This window comes from Octodon degus, unplaced genomic scaffold (assembly GCF_000260255.1).
Source record: "Octodon degus isolate 3935 unplaced genomic scaffold, OctDeg1.0 scaffold00111, whole genome shotgun sequence".
NCBI classification, from domain to species: domain Eukaryota; kingdom Metazoa; phylum Chordata; class Mammalia; order Rodentia; family Octodontidae; genus Octodon; species Octodon degus.
The window spans coordinates 7,510,149-7,533,227 of record NW_004524687.1 but is presented as its reverse complement, the minus strand read 5'-3'; the positions used below and the strand labels follow the sequence as shown (position 1 = coordinate 7,533,227).

The 23,079-nt window shown below is 40.1% G+C and overlaps 1 protein-coding gene across 1 annotated transcript in view; it reads left to right on the top strand.

The window, feature by feature from the left end:
- Positions 1 to 23,079, top strand: part of Ntrk2 (neurotrophic receptor tyrosine kinase 2) — a 388,716-nt gene that overhangs the window by 256,880 nt on the left and 108,757 nt on the right. The gene's annotated exons all lie outside the window — the stretch shown is intronic.

Genomic DNA, 23,079 nt, shown 5'->3' with positions numbered 1-23,079 from the left:
ACTGGATCTTTTATCTTATACCGTACACAATAACCAATTTAAAGTATATTAAAGACTTAAGCATGAAACTATAAAACTCATAGAAAAAAAAGGGGGAAAGCTCCTTGACATTAACTTTGATAGATTTTTTGATATCACATTAATTTGCCCCATTTAAAGAACATTTTCACTTGAAATCTACATCGGCAAGTTTTTTTGTTCTAACAGCTTCCCAAGATAAATGAAACTTTTTAGTTCTTCCATCTCTTAACTGAATTTTCTATCTACCATTTACATAAACTGCTGGAAGATAGATGTTGAAGCCTCCAACTATAATTGTGGGTTTATCTATTTTGCCTTGGAGGATAGTAGGGCTTTTTCTTTCATATTTCTCATCTCTCTTGCTGGTGCATTCACATATAAATCTGCTTTTTCTTTTTCTTTGGTTAATCATCTTATAAAGTTTTAAAATATCTGGCTTAGTTACTTTCCTCTTTCCAGGGACAAAATATAAAACACCTACAATGTAAAGAGGGTGAAGTCTATTTTGACCCATTTTTCAGTCCATAGTCAGCTTGTTCCAAGGCAGGACAGTGTGGCAGAGGGGCATGGCAGAGGTCAACTGCTTAAGACATGGCAGACAGAAAGCAGAGAGAGAGAGAGAGAGAGATGAGAGGAGCTGGGAAGGAAGATACAGCCTTCCAAGCCATGACCCAGAGATCAGAATCCTCTGACCGAACTTTGACTCTGTCCAACAAGCCAGCTGTACAGTCCCATAATCCAATCACCTTCCAGAAACATGAGGCTTTGGGAACATTTTAAATCTAAGTCATAACAACATACCCTTCTGGTAGCTCTGGTATTTGTCCTTATTGTGAAGTTTACTTTTTCTAGTATTAATGTAGCCACTTCTGCCTTTTTAATCATCTTAAAAAATATTTTGTTTATTAATTTGGTACAGGGTCTTATTATGCAGGTTGAACTCACAGTGATTCTCCTATTTCAGGGTCTCTAGCATGGGGATTATAGGCGTGCACCACCACACTCAGTTTTGGTGGCTAGCATGGCACTCCTGGTGTTCCAGGGCCAGCACAGCCTGTGGTACCAGGGATTGAAGCCAGGTCCTTGCGCTTGCCAGGCAGGCGCTTAGGCTGCTGAGCTATTTCCCCAGTCCTGCTTTTTTAAAATTGATGTTTCTGTGACAAATTGCTTTCCATCCTTTTATTTTTAACTTATTATTATGTTTGAAGTGTCTTCTAGACAGCAAATTCTTTGGTTACATTATTCATCCCTTTATTAATTTCTATATTTTAATTGGTGTATTTAGATCATTCCATTTATGATAATTATTAACATGCTACGGCTTAAGTTTGCTGTTTATCTCTTTCTTCTTTTCTGTTCTTTTCTGTTCTTGTTCCTCTATTTTCTTTCTGTTATCTTAGGGCTTCCTGCAATTCCGCTTAGATTTACCTGTCTTAGAATTCCACTAAGATTTATCTATGGTCATTTTGATTAGTCCTTTTTGTGATTGCTTTAAGTATATCAAATGCATGTACATTACCACAGAGCACTATTTTGACATTTTACCAGTTTAAGTGAAAACTCAAGAGAAGAAAGAAAATAAACTTACTGGAGTCTTTGATCTTTTCTTATTCTTGGAGAGGGTTTTCACTGGATATAGGATTCTGATTTTCAATTTTTCAGGCAACCCTTTTTTTCTCCCGTTGAAGAAATTTTAGATCTTGGCATAAATGTTAGATCTTGTGTAAATGGTGCTTTACCAGAATACCCCAAAATGGCTCTGCGATCCATTTTTTAAAAGCTTTATCAGTCTGTTTTTTTTTTTTCTGTTGTTCAAATGGGATAATTTTTGTGATCCATTTCAGTTATCATTTTCTTCTGTCCCCTCTGTTCTGTAGTTGAACCATTTTATTTTTTAAATTTGTTTTGTCTTTTAGTTCTAAACTGTTCATCTTGTTCTGTTTTGCTCTATTTGTTTGCTGAAACTGTTTTTTCCCCTTTATTTAGAATGTATTTGCAGGCTGAAGAGATAGCTCAGCAGTCTAACCTCCTGCCTGGCAAGTGCAAGGACCCGGGTTAGATTCCTGGTGTCGCATGCCATGCCAGCCCTGAATCTAGGCATGGTGGCACACACCTGTAATCCCTGTGCTGGGGAGGCTGAGGCAAGAGTATCAATATGATCCTGAGCTGCATAGCAAGACCCTGTACCAAATAAATTTTTTAAAAGTATTTTCTCACTAAAACAATTACATGATGTCTACTTCAAAATCAATGTAACGACACTAATATTTTTGTTAGTTTCTCAGTGTTGCCATCTGTTAATACTTTAAATTTAGTTTGAGATCTTTCTGAGTGTTTTATTTTTTGTTTGAAGAATGCTTTCTTATTACAAACTCTACATTTTGGGGTATTCTGTTATGACCACTATCCTTTTGATGTCCTCCTTGAAACTGCCAGGCTGAGTGTAAGTCCAGGTCTCTAAGCTCTCTACTCAACCTCTGTTAACACTTAAAAGAGCCACTGTCTACTCCTCACTATGTCTGGGTGGAGGTAGGAGTTCCAAGTTTTCCTTAGGCCACCACTGATACTTCTTTAGTTGAAGGGACAGAAATATGCAATTGCTTCTTCTGGGTAGCTTCCATTGACATTGCAGAGCATGAGGTGTGTCAGTTGGTCTCACTACTGACGAGTGGTGGTAAAAGTCCTGACTCTTGATGAGACCTCTTCAAAAGCACATCAGCAGGGAAGAATGGAGTACTTATTATTGCAGGATGAAGGTGAGAAACCAGTGCTGAAGTCCATGGATATTATAAGGGTGAGGCATTCTTAATACTGTCATGGTTCTGGAAGTTTCTGAAAGCCTAACTTGGCAGTCTCTGATACAACTGTATCCACAGTTGGATTCCACATTACAGCTCCCACGTGAATAAAAGTCTAGGCCCCTCATTCGGCTTTTTCTGGTATGGATAGGAATGGGTCTGCTGTTTTCCTACAGTGGTTAGTGAGAAAAGAGTGCTTATTCCCTAAGAGTGTTCTGCTTTCCTAGGCAACCCCCTTCCTGCTGCTTTGGAAAGCGAGAGCTGACTGTCTTAGTTACTCTCCTCTCATTTCTGGGACAAATACCCAACACTCAAAACGAAAAAAGGAAAGGTTTATTTAGCTCACAGTTACTGGAGGTTTTGGTCCATATTCAGCTAGCTCCATGGCAGAGTGGGGCAAGGCAGAGAGCAACCTTTCACAGCGGTGGAAAAGAGCAAGAGCACAGGGAGAGGTAGCAGCAGCTCAAGCACCTGGCTTCTCTTCCCACCTTACATTGTAATGCAAATGACCTGCCCCAGGGCAGGTGCAGCAACCACACCCACAGTAATGGGTCACAAACTCCAGAAGCCACCCCAAGACTGCATGAGGCTTTGGGGGGACACCTAGACACAAATCATAACACTGATTTTGTCTTGGGATTATTTTTTTCTGTGTGTATTGGCATTTATTAACTTCTTCAGTTCCAGTTTAAGGATAGAGGAGGCAAAAAGAAAAGCTGAAGAACTCACTACCATGGTGAGTTCCATCATCCCAGGGTCTCTTGAGCCTTTGGGAAATTAATAAAGGAAATATCTTGATGACATTATGTTTACCCAAAATCAGTAGAGACATAGCCTGCTATATAAAAGGCATTATTATAAGTAAGACATTTGAAGTTGGAGCAAAAGATGGGTCCATCAACTTAGTTTGGGTTTCAGGAAAGGTAGGTTCATAACTAGAGAGGCACCTTGCTTAAGTCTGACCTTTGAAATCTCTTAGTCCAGAATAAGCAAGAGAAGTGCTCTGAAGGATGGGTTTACTTTTATTCCAACAGGTTCCAGTAGCAGGTGGATCACAGTAACAGGAAACATTTAACAAACAGTAGAAACATAGTTACAATTACTCTATACTCACAAGAGAATCATCCCATCAGAACCCTGGGAAGATGGTAAATGAAGTGGAATCAATTGAAGAAGGGGTTGACAATGTGACTAAGTTTTACAAATTGGTTCTCAACTCAGAAGAAAGCACAGATGTTGTTGAGAAAGCTGAAAGAAAACACTGGTCAACAGAAAGTGTTATCAAGGCGACCAAAACCACCAGTGATCTTCATCAGTGCCTAGAAGACATTACTAGTTGGCTCTGGATTGTCACTCACATAGCCCTTAACCATCTCAGCAGCATATTCTAGGCAGGTGGTATCCACTGATAGAGGAGTTGTGTGTGAAGAAATCTATCCTCCAGCTTGGGGTAGGAGGAACTCACTCCAGACACATGAGACATCAGATCCAGAGCAATGCAGTGGACCCCAGAGTTCACCCAGGAGCAAGTATGAGATTGCTCATAGCTTTCTTCTCTTTATCAAAACTGGTCCAAGTCTTGGGTGTGGGTAATCTTCATGCAGCTGATTTGGGAGATAGAGATTAATCAAACACCAAGGGGCAAAGTGGAGAAGGAGGAATCTTTCTTTGATAAGAAGATCCAAGTTTTATATGGTCTATTTTATAAGTTTGTGATGTTTCCAGTCAGCCTGCTTGCAATTTGAATTTCAAGGGAGAGATGGGAGTGATTTGCGGTGACATCTATTAAGCGTTTATAGAACACAATACATGTGTTCTTGCTCCTACCATAAAATTAATTGTTGCTAATTAGTTAGAGCTGCCAGCTCACTTGGGTGTGAGAATCTGTCACAGTCCCTTCTCTTGGTCCATTAATTAGCTTTCCAGAGTCTCCGAGTGTCCTGTCTTTTTTTTCCTTCTGTACGTTTCTTTTTAAAACTATTGAATGCTGTCTGGCATTGCTTGGTTTTGGATGCAAGCTTAATGTTGGGGGACATCGACATCCTCATGAATAGTCTAATGTCACATGAGATGACCCATTTTGGCACATCATCAGGCATTATGTAAGCTATTTAACCAAAAATAAATACCCCTTTTCAAAAGTCCTTCTTTCTATTGAGTAATGAGTGTCCATGAATCAATATAATTAATCTTCCAGGGATTTGGCTTCTCTGGCTTCAGTTGTCATTTCTGGATTGCCAGCAGCTGACTGCAGATTAGTTCAGTGGAACTGTAGATCATAAAGCTGTGCAACACAAGGAGCACCCTGTCCGGACAGTGAGTGGCCACCTAGAAGCTGTCTGATCTAGAGCATGCAGGGAGCCACTCGAAGGGAAGCACCCTGAGGTACTACCAATATTTTGACAGGCACTGAAGTCATCCACAGCCTTGCAGCCTCAAGAGGGCTTTGTCTGTGGCATATGAGCCAGGCAGTGCTGTTTATAAGCATATGTAATGGCAGTTGACATTTCTGCAGCCAGTGAAGGTGTTTTGCTGGATTGTGACAAAAGCAAGAAGCCTGCTTTGCTACTCAGCAGACATCTAAGGGTGACAGTGTCATGTGGCTGTTATCACATATAATGACCATGAAAGATGAGACTTATCCTAAGTGCAGTTCTGTACCCAGTGAAGCTTGTGGGCTCCTCACTCACTAAGCCACCAGAATGGTCAGGCACAGAAGTGGGAAGGATCCTGTCCACAGTGATTTCACCACGTGAAATCTCTGCCCACCTCCTGTAAGGCAACTTGTATCAGACATGCCCGAGACCCAGCCATGTGACCTCGGTGACTGGCAAGCAGTTGCTGTGAAGCATCTGAGGTGGCTCTGTGTGTGTGTGTGTGTGTGTGTGTGTGTGTGTGTGTGTACATACATGCACATGCCAGGATAAAGAGTGAGAAAAAACCCACTACTATTGAAATTTAAAGGGGGAGTGAGTCTTAATTATAGTTTACTTACAAATATGGAGGTTGGATTTATGGTTCCAGTGTGCTCATTCTAGGAAGTCCACCTGCCAAGTGAATGAGGACAGAGTTCAGTGCTCTGGGGCAGAGCTTCTGATGCTAAGGAATTAGCAAGGCAAATTCAATCACTGAGATACCAAGTGGCCCAAGCAGTCAGGACATTTGAATCTAGGTTCTCCATGTGTCTTACTTCATTTATTTCTGTTTCTAAACAATATATACAAAACCAGATAACTTATCAAGAGTAGAGGTTTACTTAATTCTTGATTCTTCTAGAGGCTGGAGTGTCTAAGATTACAGTGCTGGTCATGCTTCAGTACCTGATGATGCCTTTCTTTTGCCTCAGCACGTGATGGAAGGCATCATAGAGTGAGATGGAACAAGCATCCTACCTTGATCTCTTTCTTCTTCATATAAAGCCACTAATGCTGACATGGGGGCCACAACCTTGTGACCTCATGTAACACCAATTACTTTCTAAGGACCCCATTTACAATATCATTAACATGAAACTCTGGGGATTAAATTTACAACATACAAATCTCTGGGAACATGCCCAGGCCTTAGTACCATTCACTATTGCTTGCCCATCCATGTACATGGATCTCAGGAAAGGTGACATTGAAAATGTGTTGTTATATTCAATGCAAGGACTCATTGGACATTAATCCACAGTTACCTGCATTGGGAAGGTGCTACTATGATCCCCGTGGTGCTCATTTTGTCCTTTTATTTCTGAGAAGTTTTCTTGTGTAGAAGATCAAAGAATAAAATAAGGGGCCTTTCATGACAAATTTATGTGAAGTTTAATGAACACTGCTTTGGCAACTCTGGATCCTTAAATTTGGCAGCATGGGTAAAAGATAAATATGACTGAGAAAGCTCTTTGTGTTTCTGGGATTCATACTGAGTATGATGGTAGCTGAGTCAATAATTCTATCGTTCTGATTATCAAATAAATGCCTGTTAGGATTTATAGCTTTCCTTTTATTTTTCTTGTTGTCATTGTAATTCAAAACATTGTGACCATGCTTATATTAATGCGACAGCATCCTAGCTACTCTTTTCATTTCTAGGACGTTGATTCATCCCAGATTCAGTGTCCTGTGCATATCATTACCATACTTCTCATCCAGCAGAACCCTGCTGTCCCTCCACCCTCCCTTGTGTTGTTGCTCACCCTTCTCTGAGAAACCCTCTTTTCTTCTGCCTCTCCAAATTCACCCATTCTTCAGACCGCAGCCTGAGTCCTCTGCATCCACAAAGCCTTTCAAGTAGTTTCTATGCATGCCAACTTCTTTCCTGATTTCACAGCTCTCCAGTAGGCAAATGCTGACAGGTTTTTTTTACTGCCATCTTACATTGACCTTACCATCTGATCTGCAAGTTTTATCTCCTGAATGAATTCTTTCTGCTTTCTTAATTCTTGGTCTCCAGAATCCCTAGTATGCCATGTCAGAGCAAAGAACATTGAAACTGAAATCAAAAGGCCCGAGTGTAGAGGTCAGGCTATAGGACATGTGGCCAGAATTAGGCCCTTGACCTCACTAAGTCTCTCTTCCATAAAATGGAACTCAGGATGTTTTCACAGCCTGTTTCACAGAGTTGCTTTTTGTAATGGTCACAAAGAATAGCATGTGAGAGTACTTTATGAACTTTAAAGTACTCCAAGAACAGGAGGCGCTGTTATTCTCGCAGTTTATTTGTAATATTTAACATTAAATTGAACCAATAAAATGTAGGAGTCGTGCAATCTTGAGTGCCAAATTGCTAAATAACAGAGCTCACCCTGTATAACAGTTATAGAACATTTCATTGTTTGGAGTGCTTTTTATTTAGAAAATTGTTTTGTTCTCAGCAGTGCCCCATGAGGTTGTGGGGGTCAGGTATTTTTATTCCCATTTTGCAGTGAGAAGAAAGAAATTGAACAGGACAGATGTATTAAGTGAATTGCTTTAAGTCATTCAGTCAGTTGATGGCCATAGTTAAAAGAGCCTCCATTCTGCTTCAGAAGCCTTTCCTGCCAGTTATGGTCATTTCCACTCTCAGCATGCGGCCCTGCCCCCAGCTACTGCTGGGTGGCTTTTCCCATCTGCATATGTCTTACTTTCCAACCTTCGCCCGTTCCTGTCAAGCCAGTACCTCTGTCCTTGTCATGTTGTTATAATCATATTCACATTTGTATGGCAGGGGATAAAATATAGGGGAAGTTCATTATTTCTTACAAACACAGTTTTGCATCACATAACAACAAAGATAGCTTTGAGAAATGTATCCTTAGCCAATTTCCTCACTGTACAAACAACATGAAAAGTATTTATAAAGACCTGGGTGGTATGAAGACCAGGCCATCGCTGGATGTATCTCTTTATGTACTGAAGGGACATTGTAGATAGACACAAGATGTAGGAGGCTGCTGCTGGCCTCACACTGTTTTATAGTAAACTGTTTTATGTAAGTAGAAGGACTATGCTCTAAGAATAATATGGTAAATGCATAAGCCAGTAACAAAGCCATTTATTATTATGGTCAAATATTATATAATATATATAAATATATATGTCACACTTTTGTCCATTTATGACAATATTAACAGAAATGCAGGAATAATGCATCACACTCTGTCATGATGCCTATGAGCTCAGTAGGAAACAGGAATTTTCTCAGTTCCATCATAGTCTTATCAAATCATGTCATATATGTGGTCTGTTGTTGAAAAGACATTAATTATGTGGCATATGACTGTACTCTTGGTTGACTGAAGGATTCTTTGGTGGAGAGTCAGGATCAGACCCTCACTCTACAGATAGTTCACCCTTCCTAAGACCTTAGGGAGCTCAGCTCTGCTTGGAAGCTTATCTACCTCTGCCTCATGTGGGGCTGTAAGCTATTTGTGCCAGGACACATATAGTCTACACAGCATTGCCTGACTGGTGTGTACCACTAGCACAGTTAACCCGCCCATGCATAGCCTTCCTCCTTCCCTCCCTCCGTTGCACTGCAGCTTGCTGGCTTCAGATTGCAGTCACTCCAGGTCCAGCACACAGAATAAACCCTCCCCCACAGACTGCCCTGGAGCATTCTGAGGTGGACTGTTTCACCATATTGCATGTGCAACATGGCAGCCCCTTGCCATTTCTCTTCCATAAATCTCTTGAGAAATCCCATCCTGTAGAACAATGGTGGAGAACCTACGACATGTGTGCCACAGTGGGCTCTTTGTCATCACTGAAAGCTCTAAGAGGATGCCCATCGCTGCTTTAGGTCACCTGCCTCTCCTTCCTTTTACTCCATGGATAAGAGGAAAACAAATATGTTCACCTCACCAGCTGGAATGTGCTGGTTAGGACAGAGTTTTGGTCTCATGGGCTTGTGGCTCTGCCCCAAGGATTGGTGGAACATACTTCAGGGTATGTCAGGGTGGGTCTTGGAGATGTGGCCTCAGGCCTGTGTCTGCTCCCCTGCCTCTTTCCCCCTGGCACTGCTCAGCTGTTCTGCTTCCCAGTTTCTGTGAACTAAGAAGCTTTGCTCCACCACACTGCTCTGCCATGATGTCTCCACCTTGGCTTCAGTTAATCACAGATTGAATCCCTTCAGACCATGAGCAAAGGCAAACCTTTCCTCATGTAAGTTGGGGGTGTTGGGTATTGCATCCCAACAACAGAAAGCTAACACGTAGACCTTTCACCATTTTCAGCTAAGCACTTCTGGGAGCACTGACGATGTTCAGCCATCGCCACAGAGATAAGGTGCTGTCACCGTGCTACTCCCTCAGCTTCCCGTATTGCAGACTTTAACATTGCCTTATTCCTAAATGGATTTCTTCAATAATCCTTTAGTGCCTGTACTCTATGCCATGCCAATCCCAGGTGTAAGTGGCTCATATTAACAGATAAGAACAGACGTTCAAATCAGCCAGCAGAAGTGGTTCTCTTCATAACAAAAGATGCTCTCGCAGGAGAAGGTGGCTGAGATGTCAGCAGCTGGATTTATTTGACCCTCCACAGAGTCCCACCAGGCCCTAAAACTGATTGAGTAGAGGAATTCTCTCCTTTCTGAAGCAGCATAGTTAGATAAATGTATCTCAGTTGTATACTTTTTATCATTAGCCTATCAAAGTGGAATTTGTAGATCTGGCCACAAAGCGTGAAACTGACGGAGGCACACAAAACAAGCCGTTGTCATAGACAGAGAGGCTGGCTCCATGACTCACATCATAAATCTGCTTTCAACTCATAAAGTGCCTTCAGCACTGCTGCCTCTTCATGTGAATTCACACCCAAGGCTCTGCAGTTCAGCAGAGATGAGTGTGGACATCGGCGAAAAGGCCAAGGGAGGAATCCGGTAGCTCAGGAAAAGGTCTCTTGCCTCTTGGTGATACAATGTAGTTGTATTCCAATGAGCTCATACAGTTTTTCTTTTCAATTAATAACCAAACATGAATTTCGTTATTTAGTGCAGCCACTAATCTAATGCCATTAATAAAATCTAAACAGTTTTACCACGAAGCCAAGATTATATTCAATGGACATGCATTAGTTTCCTTTGAGCTTGTACTTCCAGCCATATGCTATGACTGTACTTGTTGATAAATATTTACAGTAAGAAGAGCAAATAGAGTGTAATGAAAATGGCACTGAACTAAAGACAAACAAGTGGTTTTGTGTGTCAGATCTGGGAACTTCATACCCTGACTGTGCCTTGTTGTTCTCATTGATAGAGTGAATGGGCTCTATTGGGTCTTCAGGAATCTGAGTTCCAGAGAGTGTTTTGTCTGCTGTTCACATCTCCCCTTCCTACTCACCTAGAAAGTAGTTGAAGACACATGAATTCTGGTTGGTGTAATGAGCAGGTCTGTGCCCTCTGAGCCACAAGAGTGAAGTGAAGGAGTGGTGGACATCCTCACTGATGTGAATTCTCAACACCTTTCTGGAGTGATGAGGCCAGGTTGATGCATGAAATATTATGAGGGAGTTTTCAGCTCATAATTTTCCTCAAGGAAGTTTTGCATGCAGATCTGCTAATGAGATAGGCTGCCCTATTTGAGGGAACCTGGAATGGTTACAGGTTAGGTGCAGCAAGTACAGCAGGGGCTGCACAGAGTAGTAAGTGCTTAAGTCCTAGCGAGGAATGTCTGTATTGGTGGCGTGTATCAGCCTATGTACCTCCATGATTCTGGGGTGTCAAGTAACTCATTACTTTTCCATGGGGCAAATAACATAAAAAGCTCTAAAATACTTCCTATAGCAATTGCTAAATTTCTGTAGAGGGCATTGGTTAATAGACTGGTCATTTACAGCTTCAAAATGATCTTCTCTTACACTATCATGTTTATCCTCTGCCTGCTCCCTCTGAAGCAAGGCTGGTCCATCTACCCATCTACCAAGGGTCCAATTCCTTGCCAGACTTTTTGTACATTGAGAGTCCCTATCTGGAAACAGAATTTATAATATAAATCCACAAGAAATCCATATCAACTACCAAATCTTTAATTATTGAATAGTTTTTAAGATAAACTATGAATATGAGGACAAAAGACATTGGAAAAAAATCTAGAGAAAAACTAACCTTAGAAGAAGTAGAATTATTACAGGAAGTAGGAGAGGATTTTTGAAATGAACTTTTTATGGTCTTGAGGGTTGAACTCAGGACCTCATGCTTACCCAGTAGACACTGCCTTGCTGAGCTATATTCCTAAATCTGTGAGAGGATTTTTAAGGAAACAAAAATCTTTTATTCCAGATTATTGTATACTTAAAATAAATATGAGTAGCTATGAAAAAGGAATTATTAGAAAAAAGAAGAATCTCATAACAATTATAAATAGAATGGTTGAAATAAAAGTTTCAGTCAGAGGTTAAAAGATATTAAAAAACATTTTCCAGAACACAAAAACAAAAATGCTTAGAGAATTTGGGCAAAGAAAAGAGTAAAAGAAATAGAGAAAAAATTTGTCAGAGATTGCATAAGATGGTCAAGGTTTCCAGGTAATAATGAATGCAGAGAAAAATGGTAGGGAGTAAATGATCAAAGAAAACAATTTTCCAGTGTTGAACAAGTACCCTAGGCCTTAAATGAAGAAGGCCACTAAGTACCAGCAGGGTAAATATAAAACCCACCTGTATGAATTAGATGTTAGAAAATCTTGATGCTAAGGAAGAGAAACTTTTCAAGCTTAATGCTATTTACCTAAATTGCCCCAAGGAATTTACGTATTTTTTTTTTATAGACTTAATGTTTAGGACAATCTTTTTTAAGTGTCCTGAAGTTCTTTGCATTAGATAAGACACACGAGCAAAATCTGTTTCTGGCCCCTGCTCAGCTTTGTAGAGTATGGTATTAAACTTATCATGTTCATATAAATTCTGTTCATAGGGTTTTGATTTTTAGAATCATCAGAGACTTAAGCATAACATATTGTAAATGGAAAGCAAATGTTAACAGTTTTGACAATGTTATAGTAAAAGTAAAGCTAAAGCATTTGGAAATTCTTGGAAGGCGATTTCTAGGTACTAATGTGGTCATTATATATAGAAGCTACAAGGATACTTGTTGAAAGGGAGGCATAAGTCTGATAGATGATTACTAGAAGAATGGAGCTACTATCATAAGTAATAACAAGAAGAGGCGGAGACAGTGGGACTGAAATCAACCTACTATGTCATAGAGAACCAGTAAATGTCTCAAACTGAAAAAAAAAGACAAGAGATAAGCATGTTAGTTATAACTACAGAAGTAACCCAAAGGAAATGGATAATCAAGGTGATTCAAATTGGTCTTATAAAAGAGTGAGATTAAGACCAGGGAGAGTGAGGTGTACAGCACTTTCCATTTTAGACAGTTTGGTAGCACCCTTGCCTTGGGATCCATTGCTTCCCTGGATGTTATTTTAAGCAACAAAAGGATAAGAAATCTTCAAAATTTAGAGGTATGTATACAAAAATAAGATCTAGCAATAAATTAGTTTGAGTTAGAAAAAATATCCAATATTTGTCTGACTTTGTCGTGTACATGAATGGAAATTTCATTTCCTTCAACTTAACTAGTTTTCAGATTTTGGACCTAAAGAAGAACATGTCCTCACATGAAATTCCAGTGCATGATTAGGTCAGCGATATTCTCACATTTTGGAAATTATCTAATTTGTTCCATCCAGTTTTTCAGTTCTTTAGACTAGCATCTCAATTCCTGCTGAACTTAGGATAAAGAAGTCAAATGACACATTCTCCAACTTCAAACACTGTGCTCAAGTCCTTTATTTGCTTATTTCTTCTAAACACTGTGACCATGATGCTGTATCTGTCATGACAGTTTTTATATTCTGCCTTCTACAACTGTCATGTGTGTGCTGGTGGTGTCTCCTTCTAGACCATCCATCCATTGAGGGAAAGAGCCATGTTCCAATCAGGAGGACCGCTTGGGCTTGGGAAGCCAAACCGAGCATCCCTTGTCCACCTTCCATGTCTGTAGCTTTGGGTAAATGACATCTGCAATGCTCAGGTAAAACATCCTCCAAAGAAAGGCAGTCATGTTTCTCCCCAAACCAAGCAGAGAGTTCAATATGATGATGTAGGGATGTCTACCACAATGCCTAGCAGAGAGCTGATATGCAGGGAAGTGACTCTTTAGTCCCTTTGATTTATTTGATCTTCATTCTTCCACAGTACCACAGATGCTTACATGGCCAGGGGGGCACCTATCACAGGGCCTTTCTATGCATATTACCAGGATAAATAGGCACCAAGGATGAAAGATTTTGTGATCTAGCCCAGAACTTTTCCTGGGGAACCCTCAATCCTTCAGACATTGGCTACATATGGTAGGCTGTGAGTTTGACCAAGTATCTCCCTTCTTATGGAGTTGAGGTAGTGTCCATAGCCAGTAAAAGCAGACTGGGAAGCTGGAATGCTGTTCTGGACCTTATAAAACCCCCACTATTTTCCCCTTGCTCATCAAGCTAAGCATGTTCGTCTTGCTCTTGAATGTAGGATTGTCTTCATAAAGACTCCAATCTGATTCTCTACAGCTGGCTCTGGGGAGCCTCAGGACCTCTGAGCTGCCTGGCTGTGCAGCCTTATGCCACACTTCCTCACCAGCACACACACTATAATTACGATCTCATTATGCATGTATTTCTCTTACCTATTTCTGCCCCCCACCTCCTAGAGAAGATACCCAATATATTTATGTAAGCATAAACTTTTATTACTGCAGGCACAAATCAGGGGGCCTCTTGTATGCCCACTGGTGTGTTTTTTGAGGTATTCCCCAACAAAGATAAAATGTCTTTCTCACCATGAGAGCATCCTGTAGAGGCACCTCACCTGCAGAAGCCAATCTGCAAGCTTGAGTGGGTCATCAGAGGAAGGACAGCTGGGGGAAGTGCGGAGCTGGGAAACCCAGTAGTGAGACAGACCCCAGGGTGGAACTATGTATGGAATTCTGTGCACAAACAATGCAGGAAGGTGAGTGGGATGTTGAAAAGAAGGTTTTCCAGCTTCAGGGACAGAACAAACTTTAGGGCTCAGAGACACTGAGTTGGGGGGAGACAGATAAGACTGTCTGGCCCACCTGCCAGGATTTTGTACAATCAGTCTGCATAATGATTCCCGAAAATACAAACATTGCTGGGGCTGACTGACAAGTATTGTTCCAGTGGGGAGAGCTGTCAGGGCAAATCAATCCAACTCTACCACATGCCAGTGTGTGGAACAGATATAATTTTGGCTGTTAGGGAATGTCAAAGCGAAGGATGTACCGTCTGTGTATTTTGAAGTATGGTGTTCCTTTCATTCTAATGGCTTGAAAGACTTGTGGGGCTCCCCCACCCCTGGCTGTTACCTCTAAGAAATTGTAGGAATTTAACTTCAAATATCTTCGAGACTTCTCTACTGTAATGTTTAATGTAAGTGGTGCTCAACTCTCTCTACACCTGCCACTCTGCAGTGTGCTAGAATTTGGTCTAGTAATGAAGCCTCACTTGTTATCAGTGACTGTGCTATGAGACAACAAGGAAGGTACTGGTGTCTCTCAGGAAGAGAAAGTGACCCTGCAGGGGTGTGTCATGTCCTAGCTGCATCAATGCACATGAGGCTCAGCTTGAAGTATGGGGATGTCTTGTGCATGTTGAGTTCCTTGCAAATCCTCAGTGTCCTCTTGCTCCTTCTGTAGCCCAGTGCTATGATGATAATCAAAGTCAAGGCCCCCAAAACCACTTACTCAAAAGCTCTGTCCTGACTCAGAAATGATCTGTAGTCAGATTCCCCCATCTCCCTGTCCTCTCTGGCCTAGGATTGTGCTCTAACAGACATTTCTCCTTCCTCTTTCCCTCTTGTTCTTTCTTCCCTCTCCCTTTTTAAGAGGGATCCTATTTATGTTCTCACTCTTTATTATTCCTTCAACCTTAAAAGGACCTTCAAACCTCAAAGCCTCCTCAGTTGTCCTCTGTGTTATCCCTAGATGAGCCAGTCTGTCCCTGCCCCTCTTAAATCTCTCTCAAACACTCTTACCATTACCGTTTCCACTGTCTCTATGCTGTCTTGGAGTCATCTGAGCCCTATCTTCTGCTCTTCACTCTTGTGTCCTCTGTCTTTTCCTGATCTTCCTTATAGTTGTTCATAAAGAATCAGTCCTTTACACCATCTTGTGCTCCTTTTAGAGTCATGACTGGATCCCATCTTTCCTAGCTATGCATAGAATCTCCAACAAAACTCAATCATGCTAAATCACATACTTCTGATGGGCTGCTGGCAACAGGGCTGGAGCAGAAGGTGGACCCATATTTCGATGGTGCCTACCCTCAGCTCACACTAGTGCCTGTAAGAAAAAAGTCTATCCCACTCCCTAACTGGCTTCCCTGCCTCCACTTTTACTGCAGCCACAATAATCTTTTTGGTGATTGTCTTTATCTGTTCCATACTTGAAGATCTTCAATATGAGAACTTTGTACACTGACACAAGTTCTATGGAGCTATTGAATGTATGCACACCATGGAATTATTGAATATCTATGCATATCTATGAACATATGTGTATAATACTCAATATAATTTACATTTGCTGCATTCATCTAAGAGAGCTGACCTTAGGTTTATTTACCACAAATCCATCATTTAAAGATGAGGAAGTGGGAGCAGAAAGCAATGATGTAATTTTTCCACAAGTGTCTGTTTACAAGTCCCAACCTTTTTAAACAATGTAGTAAAACAGTGAAAGCCCTCTCTGATGCAGCCCACTCTCCCCTTATAGTATCCTGCCTTCTGCTCATCTTTAAGAAATCATGAAGATGGGATGGCCAGATAGCTCAGTGGATTAAAGCACCTGCTTAGGTAGATACAAGGACTGGGGTTCCAGCCCTGGAATGCCATGCCGGCCCCACCTCTCCCCCAGGGAGCGCTGAGATGATGATTAAGACTGCACATGGTGGCATGCCCCTGTAATCCCAGTGCTTGGGAGGCTGAAAACAGGAGGATCACTATGAGTCCAATCTGTTTAGTGAGACCTGTAGACCCTGTGCTAAATACATGAAAAATAAAAATATAAATTAATAAGTAATAAACTACCAAGACAAATAATTTCTTCCTAAATACATGCTGAACATTCTGTCCTTGTTCTTTTTTGTCCCCTACCTTAATTGCTGTGTTTCCCACCATTCCTTTCTCTTGTGCAGTAACTCACCCATTTTTACATGTTAATGTTATTATTTATTTATAAAACAGTTTAAACAGCCTAATGCATTCTAGGCTCAGCAGTGAGTTCAGGGAAATTACACCCATTCATCAACTTCATGCCCAGAGTGCTTCTGAGTATGCCCATAAGCATTTATTTTTATGCCATGGTGATGTTAAGAGCTATAGACTCTCTGGGCAGTGCTGGGATTGAAGTTGGATTTTTGTGTCATTTGTTTATCTCTTAATGAGCTGGGCCAAGAGAAATATTCTTAGGAAATTTGCCATTTACTCTAAGGACATTGTTGAGGAGGTTGATCATTATCCCAATTCCCCCTGGAAAATCCCTTTGATTTATTCCTGTGAAAACTAACTGCCCATGAGGCGTCTTACTGCTCAGAAGGAATTTGCAAGCTTTTACTTATGGGTAGCCAAGTTTTGTAAATTATTGTGTTTGCCCTTTAACCTCTCCAGTCAGGAAACTTAGAGTCAAATTGTGACTTAGGTTTAATAACCATTTGGGCTCCGGAACTTATGTGTTTGCATTTCTATTTCATGCTGTGTCTTAGTTTTCTCTTTCTTTTCACCTGACTTGAGTTTTTGTTTTCATGATGACTTATGAAGTTTCTGAGGTCTTTTGAGAAGAAAGCAAAGATGTAAGTTAATGGCATGATCAATTATGCACAGATGTTTTTCTTGCGTGTTTAAATGGTGAGTTCCTGGAAGATGAAGATTATTTCACTCCTCCCTTTCTCTGGACCCTAGAAAAATGCCTAGGCATTTTTAGTCAATGATTAATAATTGTTTTGTTGAGCTGTATTGATAAAAATAGACCCATGATTCCCTAAGTAGACAAAGTAACACTTCCAGTCTTTCTCTTTCACTTTGTTTTTCCTAAGGTGACCAAAGACAGAATGTTGTAGGGGAAAGAATTCAAACCCTGTCTCTTATCAAGTGTGTAATTTCAAGACAGTTACTTATTTGAGTCTCTTCATTTTTCTTGAATTTGAAAGTGGAGTTAAGAATACCCTCCCAGATCTGTATGAAAACTGGTGACTCTGGAGAATCTCTGCACATTCTCTGGCCCCTATTAGTAATCTGCATGTGTTAGGTGTCCTCTTTCCTCTGTTTCCTCATTTATTTGGAAATAGGGCTTGGAAAATGGTAAGTAAGTGGATTGCTGAATGACCACACATAAGTCAATTAGCTGTGCTGGTATCTATAAAATAACTATGGCTATTGGCCTCATTTAGTGTGATATAGAAATTAATTGATGGTAATATACACTGGGATTTCTTTTCTGAAAAATGTTTAGAAATGGTCTGGGATTGTTATGTATCTTATTTCATCATTACTATTATTTACAAATATTTGTTCTTTTCTAGTCTGTTTGTCCTAATTGCCTTTTTTTCCTCAATTTAGTGCTGCCTTATATCTTAATAAAAATGAACATAAGATTAAAAACTGTAACTTTTCAATTTTCACATATTTATTTTCATAAGGTGATATTTCCAATTCAATATGAGATCCATATGTTAAGATATTTAGTAAATTTTTGTTATTTGTTTATCACCTCCTGTATTAGCACTTTTCAAAATACTTAACTTTTGGATTTATCTGTCCATGCTCATCTTTTATTTTCATTGGCAGTTTTCAAGTGAAATTCTATTCAGGAATACTTTGTAGAAAAGATATTTATTAACTGAAATAGCTGTTTTCATTGTAATGATAGAACATCCTATCTGTGGTCAGTACCAATTAGAGACCTGAGTCATGGAGTCTAGGGTCATACTTCTGCGATACTAGGGACCAGAGTCCTAGCTGGTGGCTCTGTGGCTGTGTCACAGCACTGCTGAGCCTCACTCACTGATCTGTCATGTGCAGGGAGTCCTTCTGGATGACCTCTGAGTTCTCCCCCCATCACTACTTTCAGTTCTGTGACACAGAACCTGCATTTGGGCCTGGAGGGAGTCGGAGAAGGCTTCCGGAGCTCTTAGTACAGAGCATTGCCATCTTGGTACACTGTTCTTTGCCTCCTCTCTCAAAACTTTAAAATGTGTTTCTGTTAAACTGGAGATCAGATTTATTTCATTTATGAGTATGGTCTCTAGTTACATCAGTTTACCTATAAAAGCCTCAAGTTTATCTTTCTCTATAGCTGAGTAATACTTCATCAAATAAAAGTATATCTCTTTTATCTATTCCTCCATTGATCAGCATTTGGGTTGTTTCCAAGATTTAGCTATGACAAATGTGCTGCTATAAACATGGGTGCACATATATCCCTGTGGTATGATTTTTTTCAGTTCTTCTGAAAAAATACCCAGAAGTGGAAGAGCTGGGTTGAATGGTACCTCTAATCTTAGTTTTTATAAGGAATCTCCAAACTGATTTCCACAGTAGTTGCATCAGTCTGCACTCCCTCCAACAGTGGAGAAGGCTTTCTTCTTCCCCACAGCCCCTGCAGCATTTGTTATTGGTTGACTTCTTGATAATAGTCATTCTTTCTGGAATGAGATGGAATCTCAGACCTGCATAAATAAACATCGCATTGTCTCCCTAGTGTAAGAACCTGAAAGAGTGAATAAAATCTGAAAGTTGTAATAGATATTATGAAAGAGAAAGAAACTGTTCAGAAGGAAGAAGCAACTACAATGAGGGAAAGGAGAAAAGAAAAGAAAGAAGGATGGGAACAAAATATGCATATACATATACACAGGATGGCTGGAATGATTGTATTACTGATTTCTTTTTCTTTTTATGTATTTAGTACAGGGTCTACAGGGTCTCACTGCACAGATCGGACTTGTAGCGATCCTCCTGTTTTCAGCCTCCCAAGTGATAGAATTACAAGCATGTGCCACCACACCCAGTCTCAATTGTCCTCTCAACATGCCCTAAGGGTGGGTCCAGCATGGCAGGCCAGGGAAGGAACCCCGGTCCCTGCATCTGCCTAAGCAGGTGTATTTCAGATTTCTATTCGTCTATTGAAAGAAACAGTTAATGTTTATTTTTTTCTTCTATTTATTTATTTTATCTATTTTGCATGCATATATCTGGTAATCTGAACAACTAATTTGAACATAATAATATGGAATATAACAACAACTATTACATTCCTATCGGTTTTTTTAGTGAAATTCTGCATCATTTCTAATTTTTTAAACTTTTTATTCTCTTTAAAAAATTGAGTGAACTACAGATCACAATCTTTGGGATGTGTAGTATTAGGGTCTCAATAAATGTTTAATTTAAGATCTGTATACTGAGAAGACTGTCTAAAAGGCTACAGTTTCAAGAAACCCTATTGCCAAGCAAACAGGAAAGATATTTCTGCTGGTTGTGGTGGTGTATGCCTGAAATCTCAGCACTTGGGAGGCTGAGGCAGGAGGAACCTTGCAAATTGAGACCAGCCTAGGCTACAAAGTGAGTTCAAAGCCATCCTGAACTGCATAGTGAGACCCTGTCTCAAAAAGATGAAGAAAAAAAAAAAAGGTATTTCCTATTAGGGAGCTTTGGAGGATGGTTATATTTAGTTATAGTGGTACTCCTTTCAGATTTAGAGGTAAGGAATATACTCATGGATTAATACTTTATCACCTGTGTGTATGTATTAAATATTCACTTCTGAGAGGATTGCACACTAGCAATTATATTTAAACAGTCTTTGTGACTCCCTGTGGTTTTCAATGTAGTGTAACAGTGACATAAATTACATCAGTGAGAAGTGCAGACACTTGAGCTTGGCAGTGTGGCTCGGATGGCTCTTATGGGTACTTTCTTTGATTGACAGGGAGGGGCCAGGATGAATTTCAAAGAGAAACTCCTGTTTAATAAAACTTTAAAAACAGCTTTTGTTTTGAATTTTCCTCCAGCATAGGACACTATTTATAGTGGAGCTCAGGAACTAATTTATTTGTTTTTATTATGCTTAACCCCTTTGTTTGACATGATTTTACTCGAGTGTGCAAAACGAAAAGAAAAGCAGCATGCAAGAGCTTTTCACGCTGACACCGTAGTACCTGAGTTATCACAGAGTCCTCTGATTCAGGATACTCTGCAAGGAATGAGTCAAAATATACATATGGCCCTTGAAGATGGTAACATTCTAAGTGCTCATCCACAACAAGACAAAGCCTTGTTCAGAATAGAAATCATTGTGTTGCTTCATTCACTGAGATTACCATGCTCAAGAAAAAGTCAGCTTAATTCCCTGCCAAAAACCCAACCAAGCCTTCCTATACCTGCAGCCTCTTTGCTTCCCTCTTGAAAAACACAGGATAAAAGGGCAGTCCAGGCCAGAAAGATAGCTCAGAGGACTAAAGTGCCTGCTCAGGCAAGCTAAGGCAATTGCAGAGACTGCAGTTCGATCCTCCACACCACATGCTGCACAGGGCGGGCTGAGCTGGCCAGAGTCCAGGGGTAGTGGTGCATGCCTGTAATCCCAAAGTTGGGTAGGCTGAAAGCAAGAGCATCACAAGTCCAAGCTGCATAGTGAGACCCTGCAACAACCAAATACACTAAAAAGTAAATAAAATAAAATAAAGGGCAGCCCAGTGCTGCTGTGGTGTAGCAAAGTTCTGGAACCTGAGATGAATGCATCAGATGCCAGTGTGAAGAGGCAGAGGGTAGAGGCTGATGGCGCCCCACAATCTCTGCAGAAAGCAATACAGGAAGCTGGTGCTGGCACACTCCATATAAGGATCAGAAGATCCTTCTTTGGAGAAGGCATGGGGAAGCTCAGGGTGCTCAGGGCACAGCCAAAGTTTCATTTGAGTTGGGATCTGGAAGGAAGTGTGATGAGCAGGGGGAATGTGAAGAGTCTGTGATCCTGCAGGTTGTGAGCCCAGAGGGCATGAGGAGCAGCAGTTGCAGGCTGCACAAAGTGGTGGACTCTTCCTAGGGCCTGAGAGTACCGCCAAGGTGAAAGGTTGTGTAAAGCAGGACTCCTGTGGTGCTCCAGAGAGCCCGGAAATGGTCAGGGTGAGGTAATCTTGTCACTCCCTCAGAGAAGAATGGAAAGAAACTCTTAGTTCAGTGCTGTGGATGCTTCAGATTAAGCGCTCTCCCCTACTTTTGTCCCCAGAAGTGGGCTGCTTTATTACCACACCCAGTAAGATTGCTGCCAATTAAATGAGATAATATGTTGAAACAATTTCCATCTGGGTTTATTAAACTTATTTTTGAAAAAATATTTACCTAGAACCATGTTATGTAATACCCTCTGAAGACCTTGTCAAGAATAGAAATACGAATAGAAATGGTTACTTGGCTGCCAGTTTTATAAAACAAAAATGTATTTTGTTTACTGGGAATAAATTGGCGAAAGGATACTATTCAGGTAATCTATAATCTAAATCACAGCAAGGCAAAGCAAATGCAAACACCTCATTTTTTAAAGAAAAGATGCATTCCTGCTTTCCAGATCAACATGACAAAATTGGCCACATTATTGATTATCGTTTTGAAGATGATGGAATTAATTATGACTTTAAAAACTTATTTTCCATTTCTTGGAATATTAAAAGAAAAATGTGTAAATCAAATGCAAAATCTTTAAATACTTGCCTTGGTCTGATTATAGTATGAAGTAAATCAAGTGGCAATTTAATTCCCAATGACCATATGACAACTAGGGAGTTAAATATTAGATTTAAATAGGGGAGCTCATTCTCCACAAGAATTACATTTATGTCTTTATGTGGGCAGTCTACTTAATGAACATATTTCTCTTAGATTCAGGTGTAGAAACTAGAGCATGAGAAATTAATGTACATTCTTGTATCCATTAATATTGTTGCACATAGAGGAACGTTTTGATTTTTTTTACCCTGAAATTCCAGGGAATCACAGAGTCACTCATGGATTTAGACCACATGAATTATCAGGAGAAAATCTTACTAAAATGAAACTTTAATTACCTCCTGAAACTTCTATAAAGTTATACCTAAACAGTAATGATGTAGGGTGTGCACCAGGACAGAGTGTACAGAGTGGGTAAGTACACATTGGTAAAGTTCTTCTACAGATATTGTAAAGAGATCAAAGGAAAGAATTACTGCTATATACATAGACAACTCAAGGGCATTGCTTCCTACAAGGCACAAAATAGAGAAAATATATATAGCATGGTGTCTCTGATGCACATTCAAAAATGGAAGAGCTGGACTATTTCTTTCTAGGGATGTATCACTGGAAGCAAAATAATAATGGAAACAGTAGACACAAAATTTACAACAGTGACTGTCTGTTGGAGATGAGTAGGAAGTTAGATAAAATCAAGTAAGAATATAGCAAAACAGCATTGCTTGTTAAATATCATATCCTGGGTGTCTCTTGTACAAAAAAAAAATCAAAATTCAAAATCTTATACTTTTTGAGTACTGACATGATAACTTAAGAAAATTCCACACATGACCTCACATGACTTATAACAAAAGTCAGGCACACTTGGAGTACTGCATAACATTACCTTCAGGCTATATTGTACAAAGCATATAAAACATACATAAATTTTGTGTTCTGTGCATGAATTCTGAATTCTATTATTCCCAAGATGCCTCTCTCTATGTCTGTCTGTCTCTCTCTCCATA